The following is a 23497-nucleotide window of genomic DNA, read 5'->3' as shown; positions in this document are numbered from 1 at the left end:
GGGATTGCTGGGTCAAATGGGATTTCTATTTCTAAGGCCTTGAGGAATCGCCACACTGTCTTCCACAATGGTTGAACTAATTTACACTCCCACCAACAGTGTAAAAGTGTTCCTTTTTCTCCACATCCTCTCCAGCATCTGTTGTCTCCAGATTTTTTAATGATCGCCATTCTAACTGGCATGAGATGGTATCTCAATGTGGTTTTGATTTGCATCTCTCTGATGACCAGTGACGATGAGCATTTTTTCATATGATTGTTGGCCTCATATATGTCTTCTTTCGTAAAGTATCTGTTCATATCCTTTGCCCACTTTTGAATGGGCTTGTTTGTTTTTTTCCTGTAAATCTGCTTGAGTTGATACTAAATGCCATTTGAAGCCACATGCAATCAGCCTATAAACTACCAATAAAAATGTTAAGCTTTCATTTCATGCTTATTCCCATTCTGGCCCTAGGCTGTATGTGGTCCTTTTGTGGCCTTCTCTTTTCTCTCATAGTTGTTCTTCTATTAACCCAAATTCACAAACGTTGGGGCCTAGAATGTGATTAGAACAGTTACTTTCTTGTTGTGCCTAGGTGAAACAAACCCACAAAAGTCCAGCGAGGGCCTAACCAGGGAGCTACCACCAACGAAGGGGAAAAATGATCCAGAAGAGAGAGAGTGATTTTACAACGGTGAGCTAGAACCTCTGAATGGCAACCTGGAGTAGATGCAAGAACAGTAACAGGTCATGGCTAATAAAAGAAATACAGAAAGGTGGTACTGTAAACAACTTGGATGGAATTCACAGAAGTCTTGATTTTATCAACACTTTACTGAATTCACTGGAAATAAAAGAAAGAACTGGGAGCATAGATTAAAGAGGGAAAGAATAACTTACACCGTAACATATTGTCTTTATTCTGCACCCACCCCTTAATACACCACTTTCCTATGAAAAAAAGAGTGCATAAATTATTTGGTATTAATAGCAACAACTACAATCAAACCGAAAAACAAACAACCATCCTGAAACATCTTTAAAGCACAGCTTACAAACACATTTTACATAACTACAAAAGTCAGAGTCTACTGTAGTATGGTTACTTAGTAAACTGAGAGCTATTCAGACATTGGTCTTATTTATTCAACAAATTCAATGAATAGGGAAAAATATAGTGACTGTAATGATAGATATTAGTTGTAAGCATCCCTTTTCAGGCCCATATCTGTTAGTGGTTGTCATGTTAATTAAAGAGAGAGGGAATGAGTGCATAAACCTTGTGAAAGTTATTGATGTCAACTCTACAGGGACTGGTCTTTTGGTTATCTAACCAATCACTATGTATTTAATTATAAGTCATTCAACAGATATTCATTGAGCATCTACAATTTGCATGATGCTGAGAAATCTAGACTAATTACATAGTCACTCTGTTTCTTGCGTGGAGAGAGAAATATGCAGGCCCTAATCATTCTACCAAATTCTTATTATCCGTATAAGAAACTAGATTCAAATTCAATATGTCATATAGTACAATAAATTGTGAATACCCTCATGGACTTTAGAGTCTAAGAGAGAAAATGTGGTTTCACAGGAAAATAGATTTAAGCTGAATCATACATGATTTGTAAAACTACATAAACAGAGAGGAGGAAAAAAGGCATGCATGACAAGGAAACAGTATGAACAGAGCCAAAAATGCGATTATTTAATGATTTTTCAAGAGACTTTGAGTTTTTCATATTTTATATTTATGCAGGTTTTGTTATCCAACGTAATTAAACAGACCAGGGATTCTAGGAACTGCATTGAATGAAGAAAGTATTTTGAACCATTTAAGACCCCTCAGCAAATCTAAAATGGCCAAACAATGCCACTAGGTAACCTATTCCTGACCTCAGCAGTTCGCTTTGCAATTTTAAAATTCTTTTTTTTTTAAATTGCATTTTAGGTTTTGGGGTACATGTGCAGAACATGCAAGACAGTTGCATAGGTACACACATGGCAGTGTGTTTTGCTTCCTTTCTCCCCTTCACCCACATTTGGCATTTCTCCCCAGGCTATCCCTCCCCAGCTCCCCCTCCCACTAGCCCTCCCCTTTTCCCCCCAATAGACCCCAGTGTTTAGTACTCCCCTCCCTGTGTCCATGTGTTCTCATTTTTCATCACCCGCTTATGAGTGAGAATATGCGGTATTTCATTTTCTGTTCTTGTGTCAGTTTGCTGAGGATGATGTTCTCCAGATTCATCCATGTCCCTACAAAAGACACAAACTTACATTTGTCTTAAATTAATACCTTCCCAAAGTTCTAAAGACCTGGCTTCCCATCTACAGAATTTATTTGTAGGGGACACTGGCTATGCAATATAGAATCACCATTGTTTCCCTAAGGCTGTGATCAAGCTCTGATATTTGAATTTTTCAGAGATCTTTGGCCCTAAGCATAACTTACTATACTGGAAAACTGGACCTAACTAACAAGTGGTAGGGGCCCAGTTAAATGGTTCCTTTCTGTTACCTTCAAGGGGCCTCAGTTACTGCTGTCCTGACCCTGAGTGCTACTTCAAGCCTTAATTATTTTCTATGGCACAAATAGGGAGTTTAAAATATTTATTAATATTCTCTGTGTTGCTATGAGTTGAGGAAGGCACTTTACCTCCCTTCCCTGATTTCATTCTTAATACTATCTGTTCTTTATGTATCCTCACATTTAAATAGTCATTATGATTTTAAAAGAATCCTCATCTTCATTTCTTACTTGATCTTCACAACAGTCTTGTGAAGAAAAGGCAGATATTATTACATGATATAGCAGATGAGAAAACAGCTTCAGAGCGGTAAATTGTCTTGCTCAAGATCACACAGTTAAGAAAGAGAAGAGATAATACTAGAACCCAACTCTAATCAGTATCAAGTAGTTAAGCTGTAGACCCATGTTGCCATTATTTAAACTCCTGTACTATAGTGTTTCAGGGAACAGGAAGTAGAGAGATGGAGTTGGCATTTGACTGGCCCCAGAAATAATAGATCAGAGTTATTACGTATACTCCATTCTCTAAAACTGAGTATAAATAGGAGATTTCTGGAAAATTCTGATAGCTTAGAGTTGGTAAGCCAGTCTGTTTTCTTTGCGTCTCTAAACTTAATAGATAACGATCATTATTCATATTAATAACAGGCTGATTTCAACAAATGGATTAATGTATCTCAAATAGGATTTCAAATACATTAGGGAATTTTCGCAAAGTGCCCCTAAAGAGGAAGGAAGCAGTGGACAGAATAAGCAGTTGTTTTTTTTAATAGCATTATGACAAATAGAAAATAATCTAACTAAGAGCAATAAAGAAGTAGTTTTGAATATACTAAATTTTTGATGAAACAGGTAATTATTTTGGAAATTTAATTATGTGTGTGTGTGTGTGTGTGTGTGTGTGTGTGTGTGTGTGTGTTGGGAATGCGATACTTATATTCCAATAAATTTTAGGCATCAAAACCAGCTAATACCTCAGTGATTCAGAACTCAAATATCTGGCAACCTCACCTATCTAAACATAGCTGGCAGAGACAGAAAGTAAGCACATTTAGTCCCAAATTGACAGAATAGATGTCATAAAGTTTCTAAATTAAAACCCGCACTCTGTTCTAGAGGAGAGTTTCCCTTTTCTGCATATATTCTTTCCAAATAAAATCGTCAGGATTTCACTCATTTTTATTAAGTTAAAACTCTGTTCTAACTAGCTGGATTAGTGTTTTCAAAGCCACAGAAAATAAGAAAGAACTCATCAAAACAATAGAGACTGCTTCAGACAGGTGCACTGAGTGTAGCAAGAAGTTGGGGAGAGAGAGCATGGGGAGAAATGCCAGATGTGGGTGAACGGGAGGAAGGCAGCAACTCACACTGCCACCTGTGTACCTATGCAACTATCTTGCATGTTCTTCACATGTACCCCAAAACCTAAAATGCAATAAAAAAAAGAACTTTAAAAGGTGGAGATAGAACCACTATATAAATATTAAAAATCAATGGGGCTATTTTAGTGTATGTACAGACAATCCTATAGTTTTCAATGGCCCTGGAAGAAGCAATGCATACAGTACAATAACTAATGTTTATAATGATGACCTTCAGTCACTCTGAAAAGAGTATATTAAATGTTAGGGTTGGTTCCCCTTAAATTAAAACAATACTATTAATAATAACAACAAAATTTCAGCAATTGTAAATGTCTTTAGTGTTTAGAAAGTACTTTCTAAAAAATATGCCTCATATTTATTTCATCTAGTCCAACCCTCTATGTACAGATAATGAAACTGAACCCAATGTTAAATAACTTGCCCAAGGTCACATAGCTTACCAGTGGCAGACTTGAAACTAAGATCCTTGTCCTATGAATCTGGATTAATGTTTCCTTCGTACATCATGGTCCATTGTTTATAAAACTGCTTAAGTGGGTAGGAAATACATATGTTTTAGAAATATCTGCAACTAAAATGATGTTTTAAATGTTCTGGTATTTAAAGAGCTACACAATCATTTCTACAGAATACAATTTTCTAAAATACAGATCTCTAGCAGATTTCAGAACATCTAGGTTTTAGTCTGTTCCCTCCAACCCCATGGTGAATATTATCCGCTTTTGTTTTAATAAACAATTGTTATAACAAAAAAGAAAATATAACAAGCCATTTTGTGAATTTCTAATCTTATAAGTACAAGAAAATAAACCTTTATAATTTTATAAAACTAACCACTGCTTTTTAAAGTATTATTTTAATGAAATTCAATATATAAACATTTTAAGTTTCAAATTTATAAAATGATTTAGTCACAGGGATTTTAAAAATAGAAAGTTTCCATTGGTATTTATAATAAGATTCAGTTCACCCATACTGCCCTTAAATATAACTTTACTTGTGAAAAATGAGGCTTAGCTGGAGTTTAGCACTGAAATAATACAGGCATGTGTGTGATGTTTTTTAAAATTAACTCATTGATTTAAACATATCAAGTGAAGTTGTGACTGAGGTTGTATATACAGCAATCAATTTAGGCAGATGATAGCACAGTTGATTTTAATAAATAAGCAAAATGCCTTAATTGTAAGCCTTGAAACTCAAGTTTGTGAAATAAATAAGGACATAACTTTATTTTTTGTTTAAGGTGTATTCATTGTGTGAATCCCATGATAGTGTTGAGGTTTGAGGTTTATCTGAATTGTTTATTTCTCAGAGGAGAGAAAACAAAAATCTCATCCGTATTCCAAGTTATAGGAATGTTGATTCCCATAACTCATATTGATATTAAAAAGCCGTTTCTCTGTAATTTGTTTGCTTAAGTAGTGAATATTTTCTAAAGAAATCTATGGTCATACTGCTTTTCTGCACACTTTTCAATGTTTGGAAAATTCACCTATGTCTACCTGTTTTCAATGTATATTTTGTTTCTCTCAGAAGAAGAAAAACAGATTGGATCTGTCTCTGAGAAACAGGTGTGCAATTTATTCTGTTACTCATCATCTTCTGTAAGAAAAGATATTTTTGGGCTGGGCGCGGTGGCTCAAGCCTGTAATCCCAGCACTTTGGGAGGCCAAGGCGGGTGGATCACGAGGTCAAGAGATCGAGACCATCCTGGTCAACATGGTGAAACCCCGTCTCTACTAAAAATACAAAAAATTAGCTGGGCGCGGTGGTGCGTGCCTGTAATCCCAGCTACTCAGGAGGCTGAGGCAGGAGAATTGCCTGAACCCAGGAGGCGGAGGTTACGGTGAGCCGAGATCACACCATTGCACTCCAGCCTGGGTAACAAGAGCGAAACTCCTTCTCAAAAAAAAAAAAAAAGAAAAGATTTTTTTCCCACATACTCCATAGAATAATAGGATTCCATTCTGATAGAAAATATATGCATGTATAAGTTCTTCAGAAGGATCATTTTGAGGATAAAGGGAAGGAGCCATGTTTCTTTAAGATACTCAACAACAGCATTTTTTAAGAAAAATCTTCAAAGTAACATAGCTATACTAATAAGGCATATGGATTTCTCTAGTTAATTATTTGATTACGTTGTCTTGGAATTATTCAAACATTAAAGAGAAATAGTTTGAAGATCCTCCTCCCTCTGATGAATTTCCAAAGCACTGTCATTGCATCTCATACATGACTGAAGAACCAAGCTGCCATGATCTGAAAATTGGTCACAGAATTCTGAGGTCATAAAATAATACACAACTGGATCAAAAAAACAATCCGGATTTGCAAGACACAGGGAAATAATCTGGAAATGGAGAGTGCTCTTAATAAAAAAAAGCAGTTCAAAAAGACATGTTCCTTCATCATCATAAAGAATGGGAAGTTGAGGTGCTAAGGAGTGAAACACAATGAACACCACTTCACATGTCAGGACCATCTCCCAAGCCTTTTTCCTCTCTTTGGTACTCCTTGGGGAAACTGGGAATTCCCGTAAAGATTTTCTTGTTTTCCATGTGCAACAAGTAATAATTACAATGGATAATACAAACCCTCCAAGTTCAGCTACAGCTACCATGCAAATGGAGGAAGCCATGCTAATGTGCTGAAGCTCTAAGTCAGCAAAGCAGTATTCAGTGTTGTTGGCTAAGTCAGTGCTTCTCAGAATGGAAAGTGGTAAACAAGCAGTCCCCATGATGACCCAGATGGCAGCAGTGATACCCATGTCTTACCTACACTTCCAGTCTCTAACTCTGAAGCGCTTGAGGAGAAAGAAGCACCTCTGAAGACTGATGCTTGTCAGGAAGCAAATGCTGGTATATATGTTGAGATACCTCAGGTAGAAGCACAGCAGGCTTAGGGCCCCTGGAAAGGCCAATGGTGGCTGATGTAATAATAAATACAGAGGGTAAGGACAACACGTGTGCACGGTCAGCCACGGAGAGGCTGATCATGAAAATGAAGGCTTTATTTTTCTTGCTGATGAACTGACACAGAGCCCACAATGCCACAGTGTTGGCCAGAAGACCAGATATGAATATGAGTATATAGGTAGCTTCATAGAGAGAGCACTGAAATGGAGTTTGAAGTTCAGTGTGTTTTGCTCTTGTGCTGTTTGTGCTGTTACTTCCCACCTTGAAGATTTATGTTCCTTCCTTAATAAAGCATTAGAAAGACAATTTCTGCGACAGTAGAGTAAAAATAGAGTCAAGGGCATGTCAGTTCATGTTTGGGTGTACAAATATATTTGTTTTCTAATAAAAAAGAACTTGTGTAAACTTTTATAAATTCAAGGGTATCTACATAAACTGAAAATAGCATGCCAATCTACAAATGGGTAACAGTATTGACTATGATATTTTCAAGAATCAAGAAGATTAGTATTTTGGCAATCTAACCTCAGTCGTATTTTACCTTAGTATTAACAGATAAGTAATCAAACTTGCAGACCTAACCAACAGACAAGGCCTCTCTGCAAAATAGCCCCCAAACATAAATTTCAACACTGTCAAGGGGTTACACATTTTAGTTTTACTGTCTTGATCTATATTTTCAAACTTTAATTTCTAAATGAATTCCTCATCATCAACTCCGAGAGAGAGAAAATTTAATTCATCGTCAACTGCAACCTTGTAAAGAATTAGGTGACTGCAAGGAGAATCTGTGAAACTTTGTGAATAAGACATAGGATAGGAGCCTGGGGAAGGGTTGGCAGGTTACCAGGCCTCGGAATGATAGGGGCTTGGAAAAGACAGGGCTACTCACATAACCTTTGCCTCCTTCAGAATTTTGCAGAGGGCAAAATTTGTCTTCCTTATATGTCATTGTACTTTTCAGAAGCTCTTATAACTAAAGTTCTGTGTTTATTAATAGAATTATGGTAACCTCATTCACATTTATTGGAACTATTTTTGCAACCACTTTAGGGAACTACCAAAGTATGTAAAGGCCTAGAGTGTATCTGGTAGTAGATACAGCAAAAAGCATCTATCTCTCTTTCAGCTCTCAGGTGAAGTCCTGGGAAAACCATTATTGTAGGAAGTTCAACTTTTAAAAGTCAATTTTCTTCCCTTTGGTGAGTCAAATCTGTTAGATCATTTCAACCTATTTCTGCCTGCTAAGGCCAATAAAATAAAGTCATGTTACACATGAAAGCTCTTCAAATATCTGAAGACAACAATTCTGTTCTCTCTCAAATCTTTCTTATTCAGGTTAAACATGCATTTCTAAATAATATGACACATTCCTTGCGGTTGGTTTCTTTTCTATCGGAACATTAGGGCTTTTGGCAAAAAGCCACTACAATACAGTTTATTTTACCCTTGAAAATGACAGATGAACTACATAATTGTCTGATACTTTTAGCAAATATACAACTTATGCCTCTACTTGCAGAAACAAAAGGATAAGTGGGGTGTTAATACTCCTTTGTACTTTTTGTTGCCTGCAAACACAGTTAGAGTGCTACACAATTTTACAGAATTTAAAAAAATAGAGACAGTCTTAACATTAACTACCCGGTACTCAAGTGCAAAAGTAAATACACATTTTGCAATAATTATTGAAATATGAGTTTGGAAAGCAGCATAGGATTTAAGACCGTGTCTAAATCATAACCAATTAAAAAGTATACAAAAACCATCTACCCACATACAACCTATACAGTGCCAAACAATCTATTTGATATCTTTGCACTGACTAAATGGAGCTTCCGGATAGACTGTATTTACTGAGGGAACAGTTCATTGCAATAAAACAACTAGCACATTTAGGCAAACAGCTACTTTGAATAATTTTTTTTCTGTGAATTAGCTATTTTGTTGATTCAGCCAGTTAGTCTAGTAAACTCTTCAATTCTAGCTAAAGATAAAGGTAGTAAAAGTAGTAAAGCTTATTTCTATCTAAACTGTTTATTATATTCATCTAAAGATAGAGCCAACACTATCTTTTCTTGTGGCTGTTTATTTATCCATTGAATTAACTAAAATAACTGATCTTGTGTTCTCTACATTCTGTCTAAATTTTAAAATGTCATGTAAACTTGAGCCAGAACTAGTCTTAAAATAAAATTAAGAAAAAGTTAATATACATGAAGTTTTTAGTTTTGTTATAAAATGAATAACAATCACTGAGTACCTAATTTGGGCTACATGCTATGCTGAGTACTTTATATATACTGTGTCTCAATCTCTGATAACAATTCTGTGAAACAATAAAATATTATTGCTATTTTTCAGATGGGGAAACTGAGCCTCCAATAAAGGCATGTTTCACTTAATCTAGAAAGCCCTTCTTAACCTCTGCACATCACAAGGCATTCCTCTGGCTGGCCACAGACTATCTATAGTTCTGATTATTTTCTTTAGTGAGAGTGCACTTAACAAATTCAGCATGCTGTAGTTACGTGCCTTTCTATGGAGTCATTTTGTTGCCCTAAAGATACAGCAATCTTCCACATATCAAAGATATTATCTTACTTCTTGCTTTCCTCTATAGTAAAGTGTCCAGTAAAGTGCCTTGAACATATAAAGGGTCCACTAAGTGCTTGTTGAGCAAATAACCGAATGCATGATGAATAAATATATCTGAAAAAATAAAAAGGAGAACCCAATGAAAGGAAGTGAATGAATATGGGGTGGGGGTGGGGAGTTAGAATTTAGCTGTGGTGTTTGATTTGACCACTAGGTGTCATAACTATACCAAGGTTCAAATATCTTTTTTTTTTTTTTTTTTTTTTTTTTGGTTCAAATATCTTTTGCCATTTCACGCGTAATTTGATTTAAAATCCCATCAAAGGAGAAATCATACAGGGAGAGAAGTACCAAGAGCATCCTGTGTAACTTCAGAAGCAGAATCCTTTAAAGAATCTTTTAGAGGGTTTGGGGTTATTTTATTTTTTCAGCCTCCATACTGCCTCACATATTTCTCTAAAGATGGTTTTGCTTCTAAATACATTCTAGATTCCTAGAATATTAGAGTTTTTAAAAGCCATCAAGATGTTCTGATTGAGTTATTTTGATTTGAGAAACCAAGGCCAAAAAACAGAGTACTAAAATTTTCAAATTCACACAGAAAGTTAGTGGCAACAGCTCAACTAGGATCACTTGCTTCATATGGCAGAGCAATTTCTACTTTTCTAAAAGCTTCTATGATGAAAACCATATTTTTGTTAATTATCTAATAATAATGCAAATGTTGAGAAATAAACTGATGCCAGATTTTAGAACACTAATCGCAAGAGTGAATTTTTATATGATGAATTAGTTTCTTCCAGATGTTCTGGGACAGATACAGTGCTTTCTAAAATGAGTATTTCTAGTTACTAATGGTAAGATTGTATAAGAAGACTGCTTAAAAATCTCAGATTAGATTATGTTGTTTTTAAACTTTCATTATTTCTCCACAAAAGAAATAGTTTCACTTTAGAAAACAGAGATAAGCAAAATCAAACAAATTTTATATCTCTCTATATTTGTGTGTATATATATGTGTATGCATATACATATGCATGTGTCGGTATAGAGATATAAAACCAGAATTTTCATTGTTAACATTTTGATGTAGAACCTTCCATACTTGTTTTTTCTATGCAAGTGGAGCTATAAATTAATATATACAGCTATTTTAACCAAATTTGACTAATACAGACATAGAATTTTATAATCTTTTAAAATTTGCTTAATCATAATTATTGTAAATATTCTTTCACATCAACCAATCAATTAATAATCATTTTAATGGATACTTAGAATTCCATCAGAATTATATATCACAATTTATTTAAGTAGTAGACGTGGTAGATTCTCAATTTTAACTATCAGAAACAATGCCTTGATAAACTTTATTTTACACTTATTTTTGTACATTTGAGCAACTATTTCCTTTGGAAAAATACTTAGCGGAGTAATTGCTGGGCCTTCGATGCGTAATACTAAATTATACTTCAGGAGGAAACCTCATAGGAAATTTCAAATTAACTGCTCTTTTTTACGTCACAATGTCACATCTATGGGCTTTTCAAAATATATCAAATTTTGTTTAACTAAAAGAAAAAATATGGCGTAGAGAATTTTGACTCATTCTTAATTGTTTTGAATGACAAATTATATATTCATGGTGTATAATGTGATCTTTTGATATGAATACATTGAGCAATGTTTAAGTCAAGTTAATATATCTATCACCTCTCATACCGTTTTCTGATGAAACATGTAAAATCTACACTCTTAACAATGTTTAAGTATACTATACGTTGTTATTATATTGTCATGCTGTACAATAGATCTCCAGGACTTATGACCCATTCTTTAAGGCCCAGCTCAAAAGTAACTTAATCTACCTTGTCACAAATCATTTTAAACAGAGTTTATCATTCTCTTTTTATAACTGTGCTTTTCAAATTTAAGCATACCTCACAATTATCTGGAGATCTGTCCTACCCACAGAGTTTCTGATTCAATAGTTCTGGAATGGGCCCCAAGAATTTGTATTTCTAAGAAGTTTCCATGTGATCGAGGGGCACACTTTCAAAATCACTGACTTAACATAACGCACTGTTTATACCAACAAGGATTGTGTTTATCTGAGAGGCCGGTATATTATATCCTTATAAATATTGTAAATCATCTAGTTAAATAAATAATTTATGTTTTCTTTTTGACTTTGGACATGAGAAAAGTCACAGAAACGTTTTTAGCTACACTTTTATAAATGTGTAATATAATCTGGCCAGTTTATCCACATTCACTTATTTCTCCTGTCTAGACCATGTGGGAAAAAAGTGATAATAAAACAGAACAAAGATAATGACAAAAATATTGCATTATGTTTGATCCCATTTTTAAAAGAAAAAAAACTTCTGCAGTTGGAAATGTGACAGCTCTTTCAATACCATAGTGAAAAGTTAAGATTTTAATCGATATTTTTTTTACCACAATAGATCTTTAAGAAAGTTTAGTAAACTTACTCCTAAAACATTCTTATCTAACAGACTCAATTTAAAAAAATCTCCCAGAATAACCGCTGTTTTATGGCCTATGCACTAATATAAAAAATGTTTCCAAAAATTCAAAACTACTATAAGACAAAAGATATATCATAGATAAATGAACTATGTCATCTCACAATTCCTATTTTCTTCTGTTTGGTGTCAGAAACTTAAAAATAGTAAGTTCAATCAAGGTAAAAAAATGCATTGGTCTTAAAATTGTTTATTAGCTTTCAAAGTCTAGCTGGTATAAACTTTGTTAATTTATGATTCATTTTTAAGGAAAAAAAACATATATTTCTTGTTTTATTTTTTCCCATAATAGTGGCAGAGGCTTATGAATTTTCTCCCATACCCAACTTAAAATTTATCACGTGATTCTAATATATTTTGAATTCAGTTTTCTGAATTTATTTTTCTTCCTGATAGTCAATACAGTCTAGTGGATCCAACCACAGTCTTTGGAGTCAGACATACCTGAGTTTGAATACAAGTCGCCTTGCTTATGAGTTGTTTCTCCTAATTTGTCTGATCCACAGCTTCTTCTACTGTACAATATATACCATTGCTTTGTACATTCAAAGAAGTAAGCTAATTTATGCAATGCATGTATCTGGTACATAGTAATAACACAATAAGAGTTGTTATTACCATAATTCATGTTGTGCAATTCTTCTGAATTCTTAAAAGATATAATATAAATCCATTTCAAAATCCAGCTTAAGTTGCACAAACCCAAGGAAGCTACTCTCAACTTCTCTAGTTTTTGTTGACATTAACTTTCTTGGATGTTTTGAAGTATCTCACAACTTATACCACGTGACATCAGTCTATAATAACAATTAAATTTTCTGAGAATTTAATATGGACCAATCACCTCATATAAATATATATTATAGCATTTAATCATAATTACAATCATATAAAGATGGAGATACTGTCTTTATATCCATTTCACTATTGAGCAATTGCCAAACTTTTTTCCAATGATTAAACTGCTAGTTTGTGATGGAACAGGGATTTAAAACCAATGAATCTAATTCCACAGTCTACATTAAAATGCCCTATTACCTACCATTAGTAAATTACTTGCTACTGTAATTAGGGTATTGGTCTTGAGTATGAGCCCTCTGACATACATCTTCTCTTAAGCCCTGTGAAACACAGCCTAGACTGGTAGTAGGCAGAGAATCATGCTTTGAAAATCCTGCTCTGAACATTCAAGGCTTGTTCACTGGCCTCTCCAGGATTTTCCCACATTTCCTTCACAGGCGCATACTTCTACTATGTTCTCCAGAGACTCAGACCCTTAAACTTGCTTCATGAGTAGAGAGCTCCATTTAGTTCATAAAAATATTCCAATCCGTTCTGAAATACTAGCCCTGCAAAAAGCTTTCAAATAGATGGTAATCCATTTCGACTGGAGGCAGCATTCTCTTTTCTCCAAATCCAGAATTATTAGTGTTTCTCACCTCTGCCTGGCAATGCTTACTAGATAGGTCTAGAAAGAGCTGATTGTTTCAGATAACAAAAGGCTTGGGAATGAAATATTCTCACTACCATTTTGCTCCTTTGGTTGTTGCTGAATTTCATGTTTCTTACTGGGGACTGAGCCAGCAGAGAGGGTTGCAGAACACTACATCCCCAGAAAGGATACAAGGGCTTAGCCCCGAAGATGAAAGACTCTCCCCACAGAAAATAAAAATGATTATTTTAAATTTCACATTCACGACCTTATTTGGTGAGGCACAAGCACAAAATGGTGAAGTAACTTGACTAGGGATAAAGAAACTTGTTGCAAATTTGGCTTTAAAGTGTGCCTAGAAACCAGCCCTTTCAGTCTAATAACATTTCTACTTCACCTGGCTCCCTGATGAGAGAAGAAAGTGCTAAGTGGACCTCCTCAAAACTAGGTACACTGGTGGTAAGGGAAGGCATGGAACAGACAAGTTTTTCAGTAGAAAGGAGAGATGCGCATCAAAAGGAATTTTTGACTACACTAATTTAGCCTTTTTTTTTGCAGACATGCTGAATTATTATTTAATTGAATTAACTAATTAATTTTAAATTTTATTTTACTTTAAGTTCTGGAATACATGTGCGGAACATGCAGATTTGTTACAAAGCTATACATATGCTGTAGTGGCTTGCTGCACCTATCAACCTGTCACCTAGGTTTTTAGCCTCACAGGCATTAGGTATTTGTCCAAACGCTATCCCTCCCCTTGATCACCTCCCCCAGACAGGCCCAAGTGTGTGATGTTCCCCTCCCTGTGTTCAAGTGTTCTCATTGTTTAATTCCCATTTAGAAGTGAGAACATTTGGTGTTTGGTTTTCTGTTCCTGTGTTAGTTTGCTCAGAATAACGGCTTCCAGCTTCATCCGTGTTCCTGCAAGTGACATTATCTCATTATATTTTATGGCTGCATAACAAATAATGCAAAGACTTGGTTGATTCTAAGTCTTTGCTATTGTAAAAAGTGCTGCAATAAACATATGTGTGCATGTCTCTTTACAGTAGAATGATTTATAATCAGGTGTATACCAAGTAATGTGATTGCTAGGTCAAATGGTATTTCTGGTTCTAGATCCTTGAGGAATTGCCACACTGACGTCCACAGTGGTTGAACTAATTTACACTCCCACCAACAGTGTAAAAGCATTCCTTTTTCTCTGCGTGAACTCTGGCATCTGTTGTTTCCCGACTTTTTAGTGATCACATTCTTACTGGTGTAAGATGGTATCTCATTGTTCTGATTTTCATTTCTCTAATGAACAGTAATGATAAGAATTTTTTATGTTTGTTGGCTGCATAAAGGTCTTCTTTTGAGAAGTGTCTGTTCATAACCTTCACCCACTTTTCAATGAGTTTTTTTTTTTTCTTTTAAATTTGTTGTAGTTTCTTGTAGATTCTGGATATTAGCCCTTTTGTCAAATGGATAGATTGCAAAAATTTTCTCCCATTCTGCAGGTTGCCTATTCACTCTGATGATAGTTTCTTTTACTATGCAGAAGCTCTTTAATTTAACTAGATCCCATTTGTGAATTTTGACTTTTGTTGCCACTGCTTTTGGTGTTTCAGTCATGAAGTCTTTGCCCAGGTCTATGTCCTGAATGGTATTGCCTAGGTTTTCTTCCAGGGTTCTTATGGTTTTAGGTCTTATGTTTAAGTCTTTAATTCATCTTGAGTTAATTTTGTATAAGGTGTAAGGAAAGGGTCTGGTTTCAGTTTTCTACATATGAATAGCAAGCTTTCCAAACACCATTTATTAAACAGTGAAGCTTTTCCCCATTGCCTGCTGCTTGTTTTTGTCAGGGTTGTCAAAGATCAGATGGTTGTAGTTGTGTGGCATTATTTCTGAGACCTCTGTTCTGTTCCATTGGTCTATATAACTATTTTTGTACCAGTAATATACTGTTTTTGTTACTGTAGCCTTGTAGTATAGTTTGAAGTAAGGTAGCATGATGCCTCCAGCTTTGTTATTTTTGCTTAGAATTGTCTTGGCTATATGGGCTCTTTCTGGTTCTATATTAAATTTAAAGCAGTTTTTACTAATTCTGTGAAGAAAGTCACTAGTAGCTTGATGGGGATAGCATTGAATCCATAAGTTTCTTTGGGCAATATGGACATTTTCACGATGTTGATTCTTCCTATCCATGAGCATGGAATGTTTTTCCATTTGTTTCTGTCCTCTCTTATTTCCTTGACCAGTGAATTGTAGTTCTCCTTGATGAGGTCCTTCACATACCTTGTAAGTTACATTCTTAGGTATCTTATTCTCTTTGCAGCAATTGTGAATGGGAGTTTATTCATGACTTGGATCTATGTCTATTATTGGTGTATAGGAATATTTAGGATTTTCGCACATTGATTTTGCATCCTGAGACTGCTGAAGTTGCTTATCAGCTTAAAGATATTTTGTGCTGAGATGATGAGGTTTTCTAAATATACAGTCATGTCATTGGCAAACAGCAACAGTTTGACTTCCTCTCTTCCTATTTGAATACCGTTGATTTCCTTCTCTTGTCTGATCACCCTGGCCAGAACTTCAAATACTATGTTGAACAGGAGTGGTGAGATAGGGCGTCCTTGTCTTGTGCCAATTTTCAAAGGAAATGCTTCCAGCTTTTGCCCATTTAATATGATATTGGCTGTGAGTTTGTCATGAATAGATTTTATTATTTTGAGATATGTGCCATCAATACCTAGTTTATTGAGAGTTTTTAGCATGAAGTGGTGTTGAATTTTTTCAATGCCCCTTTTCTGCATTTATTGAGATAATCATGAGGTTCTTGTCATTGATTCTGTTTATGTGATGGATTACATTTATTGATTTGCATATGTTGCATCACAGGGATGAAGCTGTGATGCACCAGCCTTGCATCACAGGGATGAAGCTGACTTAATCATGGTGGATAACCTTGTTTATTTATTATATTTCAAGTTCTGGGGGACATGTGCAGATCATGCGGGTTTGTTACATAGCTATACAAGTGCCATGGTGGTGGTTTGCTGCATCCATTGCCCTATCATTGACATTAGATAATTCTGTTAATGTGATTCCTTCCCAATTCCCCCACCCCCCTGCTATTTCTCCCTTAGCCCCCACCCTCTAGGCCCTGGTGTGTGATGTTCCCCTCCCTGTATTCATGTGCTCTCATTGTTCAACACCCACTTATGAGTGAGAACATGCAGTATTTGGTTTTCTGTCCCTGTGTCAGTTTGCTGAGAATGATGGTTTCCAGTTTCATCCATGTCCCTGCAAAGGACATGAACTCATCCTTTTTATAGCTACATAGTATTCCATGGTGTATATGTGCCACATTTTCTTTATCCAGTCTATCATTGATGGGCATTTGGGTTGGTTCTATGTCTTTGCTGTTGTGAGCAGTGCCACAATAAACATATGTGTGCTTGTCTCTTTATAATAGAATGATTTATAATCCTCTGGGTATATACCTAGTAATGGGATTGATGGATCAAATGGTATTTCTAATTCTAGATCCTTAAGGAATTGCCACACTGTCTTCCACAATAGTTGAATTAATTTACACTCCCACCAACAGAGTAAAAGCATTCCTATTTCTCCACATCCTCTCCAGCAACTGTTGTCTCCTGGTTTTTTGATGATCACCATTCTAACTGGCATGAGGTGGTATCTCAATGTGGTTTTGATTTGCATTTCTCTAATGACCAGTGATTGTGAGTTTCTTTTTCATATAATGTTGGCTGCATAAATGTCTTCTTTTGAAATGTGTCTGTTCATATCCTTTGCCCACTTTTTGATGGGATTGTTTTTTTCTTGTTAATTTATTTAAGTTCTCCATAGATTCTCTATATTAGCCCTTTGTCAAATGGGTAGATTGCAAAAATTTTTTCCCATTCTGTTGGTTGCCAGTTTACTCTATGATAGTTACTTTTGCTGTTCAGAAGCCCTTTAGTTTAATTAGATCCCATTTGTCTGTTTTGGCTTTTGTTGCCATTGCTTTTAGTGTTTTCGTCATGAAGTCCTTACCCATGACTGTGTCCTGAATGGGATTGCCTTGGTTATCTTCTAGAGTTTTTATGGTCTTAGGCCTCATGTTTAAATCTTTAATCCATCTAGAGTTAATTTTTGTATAAGGTGTAAGAAAGGAGTCCAGTTTCAACTTTCTGCATATGGCTAGCCAGTTTTCCCAACATCATTTGTTAAAAAGGGAATTCTTTCCCCATTGCTTGTTTTTGTCAGGTTTGTCAAAGATCAGATCGTCATAGGTGTGTGGCATTACTTCTGTGGCCTCTGTGCTGTTCCATTGGTCTATATCTCTGTACCAGTACCATTCTGTTTTGATTACTGTAGCCTTGTAGTATAGTTTGAGGTATACTATAGTTGAAGTTGGGTAGCATGATGCTTCCAGCTTTATTTTTTTGCTTAGGATTGTCTTGGCTATGTAGGCTCTTTTTTGGTTCTATATAAAGTTTAAGACTTTTTTTACAATTCTGTGAAGAAAGTCATTGGTAGCTTGATGGGGATACCATTAAATCTATAAATTACTTTTGGAAGTATGACCATTTTCACAATATTGATTCTTCCTAATCATGAACATAGAATGTATTTCCATATGTTTATGTTCTCTCTTATTTCCTTGAGCTGTGGTTTGTAGTTCTTTTTGAAGAGGTCCTTCACATGGCCTTGTTAGTTGTATGGGTATTTTATTCTCTTTTTAGCAGCTGTGAATGGGAGTTCACTCATGATTTGGCTGTTTGTCTGTTACTGGTTTATAGGAATGCTTGTGATTTTAGCACATAGATTTAGTATACTAAGACTTTGCTGAAGTTGCTTATCAGCTTATGGAGATTTTGAGCTTAAACAACGGGATTTTCTAAATATGCAATCATGTCATCTGCAAACAGGGACAATTTGTCATCCTCTCTTCCTATTCAAAGACTCTTTATTTTATTTCCTTGCCTCATTGCTCTGACCAGAACTTCCAATACTATGTTGAATAGGAGTGGTGAGATCCTTGTATTGTGCCTGTTTTCAAAAGGAATGCTTCCAGTTTTCGCCCATTCAGTATGATATTGGCTGTGGGTTTGTTATAAGTAGCTCTTATTATTTTGGGATTCGATCCATCAACACCTAGTTTATTGAAAGTTCTTAGCATAAACTGCTGTTGAATTTTGTCAAACGCTTTCTCTGCATCTATTGAGATGATCATGTGGTTTTTGTCTTTGGTTCTCTCTATGTAATGGATTACATTTATAGATTTGCAGATGTTGAACCAGCCTTGCATCCCTGGGATGAAGCTGTCTTTATCGTGATGGATAACCTTTTTGAGTGCTGTTGAATTCGGTTTACCAGTATTGTATTGAAGATTTTTGCATCAATGTTCCTCATGGATTTTGGCCTGAAATTTTCTTTTTTAGTTGTGTCTTTGCCAGGTTTTGGTATCAGGATGATGTTCATCTCATAAAATGAGTTAGGGAGGATTCCCTCTTTTTGTATTGTCTGAAAGAGTTTCAGAAATAATGGTACCAGCTCCTCTTTGTATGTCTGGTAGAAATTGATTGTGGACCCATCTGGATGTGGACTTGTTTTGGTTGCTAGGCTATTAATTGCTGCCTCTATTTCAGACCTTGTTATCATTCTATTCAGGAATTCAACTTCTTCCTGGTTTGGTCCTGGGAGGGTGTAGATGTCCAGGAATGTATCCACTCTTCTATATTTACTTGTTTATTTGCATAGACATGTTTGTAGTAATCTCTGATGATAATTTGTATTTCTGTGGGATCAATGGTGATGTCCCATTTATCATTTTTTACTGCATCTATTTGAATCTTCTCTCTTTTGTTAGTCTGGGCACGAATCTATCTATTTTGTTGATCTTTTAAAAAAACTACCTCCTGGATTTATTGATTTTTTGAAGGTTTTTTTCGTGTCTCTATCTCCTTCAGTTCTGCTTTGATCTTAGTGATTTCTTGCCTTCTGCTAGCTTTTGAATTTGTTTGATCTTGCTCCTCTAGTCTTTTAATCGTGACGTTAGGGTGTCAATTTTATATCTATCCCTGCTTCTCTGGTGGACATTTAGTGCTATAAATTTCCCTCTAGACACTGCTTTAAATGTGTCCCAGAGCTTCTGGTATGTTGTGTCTTTGTTCTCATCGGTTTCAAAGAACATCTTTATTTCTGCCTTGATTTCATTATTTATCCAGTAGTCATTCAGGAGCAGGTTGTTGAGTTCCCATGTAGTTGTGTGGTTTTGAGTGAGTTTCATAATCCTGAGTTCTAATTTGATTGCATTGTGGTCTGGGAGACTGTTATTATTTCTGTTATGTTGCACTTGCTGAGGAGTGTTTTACTTCCAATTATTTGGCCAGTTTTTTACTAAGTGCGGTATGGTGCTGAGATAATGTGTATTATGTGATTTTGGGGTAGAGAGTTCTGTAGATGTCTATTAGGTCTGCTTGGTACAGATCTGAGTTGAAGTCCTGAATATCCTTTTTAATTTTCTGTCCTGTTGATCTGTCTAGAGTTGACAGTGGGGTGTTAAGATCTCCCACTATGATTGTGTGAGAGTCTAAGCTTTTTGATGTGCTGCTTGATTTGGTTTACCAGTATTTTATTGAGGATTTTCACACTGATGTTCATCAGGGACATTGGCCTGAAATTTTCTTTTCTGTTGTGTCTCGGCCAGATTTTGGTATCAGGATGATGTTGGCCTCAAAAATAGTTAAGGAAGAGTCCTTCTTTTTCTATTGTTTGGAATAGTTTCAGAAGAACTGGTACCAGCTGCTCTTTGTACCTCTGATAGAATTTGGCTGCTAATCCATCAGGTCCTGGGTTTTTTTTTTTGGTTGGTAGGCTACTAATCACTGCCTCAATTTCAGAACTTATAATTGGTCTATTCAAGGATTCATATTCTTCCCAATTTAGTTTGGGGAGGGTGTATATGTCCAGGAATTTGTCCATTTTTTGTAGATTTTCTGGTTTACTTGCATAGAGATATTTATAGTATTCTCTGACAGTAGTTTGTGTATTGGCAGGATCAGTAGTGATAGCCCCTTTATTATTTATTGTATTTATTTGATTCTTCTCTGTTTTCCTCTTTATTAGTCTAGCTAGTAGTCTATATGTTTTACATTTTTTTTTTCAACAAATCAGCTCCTGGATTCTTTGATTTTTAAAGTTTTTTTTTTCATGTATCTCCTTGAGTTCTGCTCTGATCTCAGTTATTTCTCGTCTTCTGCTAGTTTTTTAATTTGTTTGCTCTTACTTCTCTAGTTATTTTAATTGTGATGTTCAGGTGTCAGTTTTAGACCTTTCTGGAACTTTCTAATATGGGCATTTAGTACTTTAAGTTTCCTTCTGAACACTGCTTAGGTGTGTCCCAGAGATTGTGCTACGTTGGGTCTTTGTTCTCACTGGTTTCAAAGAACTTTGTTATTTCTTGCTTAATTTCATTATTTACCCAGGAGTCATTCAGGAGCATGTTGTTAAATTTCTATGCAGTTGTGCAGTTTTGAGTGAGTTTTTTAATACTGAGTTCTAATTTGATAGAACTGTGGACTGACAGATTTTGTTATTATTTCTGTTCTTTTGCATTTGCTGAGGAGCATTTTACTTCCAATTATCTGGTCAATTTTAGAATAAGTGCCGTGTGGCACTGAGAAGAATGTATATTCTGTTGATTTGGGGTGCAGAGTTCTGTAGATGTCTATTAGGTTCATTTGATTTAGAGATGAGTTGAAGTCCTGAATATCCTTGTTAACTTTCTGTCTCATTGATCTGTCTAATATTGACAGTGGGGTGTTAGTCTTCCACTACTATTGTGTATGAGTCTAAGTCTCTTTGGACATGTCTAAGATCTTGTTTTATGAATCTGGGTGCACCTGTATTGGGTGTATATATATTTAGGAGAGTTATCTCTTCTTATTGCATTGAGCTTTTTACTATTATGTAATGTCTTTGTTTGTCTTTGTTGATCAAAGACTGTTTTATCAGAGACTAGGATTATAACCCCTGTTTTTTCTTTCTTTCCATTTGCTTGGTAAATATTTTTCCATTCCTTTATTTTGAGTCTATGCGTGTCTTTGTATGTTAAATGTGTCTCCTGAATACAGCACAGCAATGGGTCTTGACTCTTTATCCAATCCAATTTGCCTTTTGGTGTCTTTTAATTGGTACATTTTACCCATTTACATTTAAGGTTAATATTGTTATGTGTGAATTTGATCTTGTCATCATGGTACTAGCTGGTTATTTTGCACATTAGCTTATGCAGTTTCTTCATAGCGTTATTGGCCTTTATATTTCGGTGTGCTTTTGCAGTGCCTGGTACTGGTTGTTTTCTTTCCATGTTTCATGCTTCCTTCAGAAACTCTTGTAACGCAGGTCTGGTGGTGACAAAATCCCTCAGTGTTTGCTTGTCTGGAAATGATTTTATTTCTCCTTCACTTATGGAACTTAGTTTGACTGGATATAAAATTCTTGGTTGAAAATTCTTGTTTTAAAAAATGTTGAATATTGGACCCTACTATCTTCTGCCTTGTAGGGTTTCTGCAGAGAGATCCACCCTTAGTCCGATGAGATTCCCTTTATAGGTGACCTGAACTCTCTCTCTGTCTGCCCTTAACATTTTTTCTTTCATTGTAACCTTAGAGAATCTGACCATTATGTGTAGTATATTAGTGGTGTTCTCTGTATTTCCTGAATTTGAATGTTAGCCTGTCTTGCTAGGCTGAGGAAGTTCTCCTGGATAATAACCTGAAGTGTGTTTCTGAACTTGGTTCCATTCTCCCTGTGACTTTCAGGTACACCAATTAACCATAGCTTGGTTTTTTCACATAGTACCATAATTCTTGGAGGCTTTGTTCATTCCATTTTATTTTTTTTCTCTAATCTTGGCTTCATGCCTTATTTTAACAAGGTGATCTTCAATCTCTGATATTCTTTCTTCTACTTAATTAATTCAGCTATTGATACTTGTGTATGCTTTACAAATTTCTTGTGCTATGTTATTCAGCTCCATCAGGTTATATGTGTTTGTCTCTAAACTGGTTATTCTAGTTAACAGTTCCTGTAACCTTTTATAAAGATTTTTAGCTTCCCTGCATGAGGTTAGAACATGCACCTTTAGCTCAGAGGAGTTTTTTATTACCTCCCTTCTGAAGCTTACTTCTGTCAATTTGTCAATCTCATTCTCTGTCCAGTTTTTTGCCCTTGTTGGAGAGGAGTTGTGATAATTTGAAGAAGAGGCATCCTGGTTTTTGGAATTTTTGGTGTTTTTGTGCTAGTTTTTCCTCCTATCTGTGGGTTCATCTACCTTTGATCTTTGAGGCTAATGATCTTTCGATGGGTTTTTTGTGTTGTGGTACTTTATGTTGATGTTGTTGCTTTCTGTTTGTTAGTGTTTCTTCTAATAGTCAGGCCCCTCTTCTGGAAGTCTGCTGCAGTTTGCTGGAGGTTCATTCCAGAACGTATTCACCTGGATATCACCAGTGGAGGCTGCAGAACAGCAGAGTGCTTCTCACTCCTTCCTCTGGAAGCTTCATCCCAGAGGGGCACTGGCCTGATGGCAGCCAGAGCACTCCTGTATGAGATGTTTGTCATCCTGTTGGAAGGTCTCTCCCAGTCAGCAGGCACAAGGGTCAGGGACCCACTTGAAGAGGCAGTCTGTCCCTTAGTAGAGCCCCTGTGCTGTGCTGGGAGAGTCCGCATTGTCAGGATCAGCTGCTCTCTTCAGAGGCAGCAGGCAGGAAAGATTAAATCCACTGAAGCTGTGTCCACAGCCCCAGCTTCCCTGAGATGCTCTGCCCTGGAGAGATGAGAGTTTTATCTATAAACCCCCAACTGGGGTTGCTGCCTTTTCCTCAGAGATGCCTTTCCCAGTGAGGAAGTATCTAGAGAAGCAGTCTGACCACAGCTGTTTTGCTGCATTTTGGTGAATTCTGCCTGGTCTAAACCTCCCAGTCTCCTTAGCACTGTCAGTGGAAAACTGCCTATTGTAGCCTCCATAACAGCAGATGCACCTCCCCCCAGCAAACTTGGTTGTCCCTAGTGGACTCCAGACTGCTGTACTGGCA

General features: G+C 35.9%; 1 pseudogene; it reads right to left on the bottom strand.

Annotated features, from left to right (window-relative positions):
* The window catches only part of LOC144581055 (putative P2Y purinoceptor 10), a 76614-nt pseudogene extending 53482 nt beyond the window's left edge, over positions 1–23132 (bottom strand).
* Between the last annotated feature and the right edge of the window lie 365 nt (positions 23133–23497).

This window comes from Callithrix jacchus, chromosome X (genome assembly GCF_049354715.1).
Source record: "Callithrix jacchus isolate 240 chromosome X, calJac240_pri, whole genome shotgun sequence".
Taxonomy (NCBI): domain Eukaryota; kingdom Metazoa; phylum Chordata; class Mammalia; order Primates; family Cebidae; genus Callithrix; species Callithrix jacchus.
The sequence above is the reverse complement of the archived record's forward strand: the minus strand, read 5'-3'. Positions and strand labels throughout refer to the sequence as shown.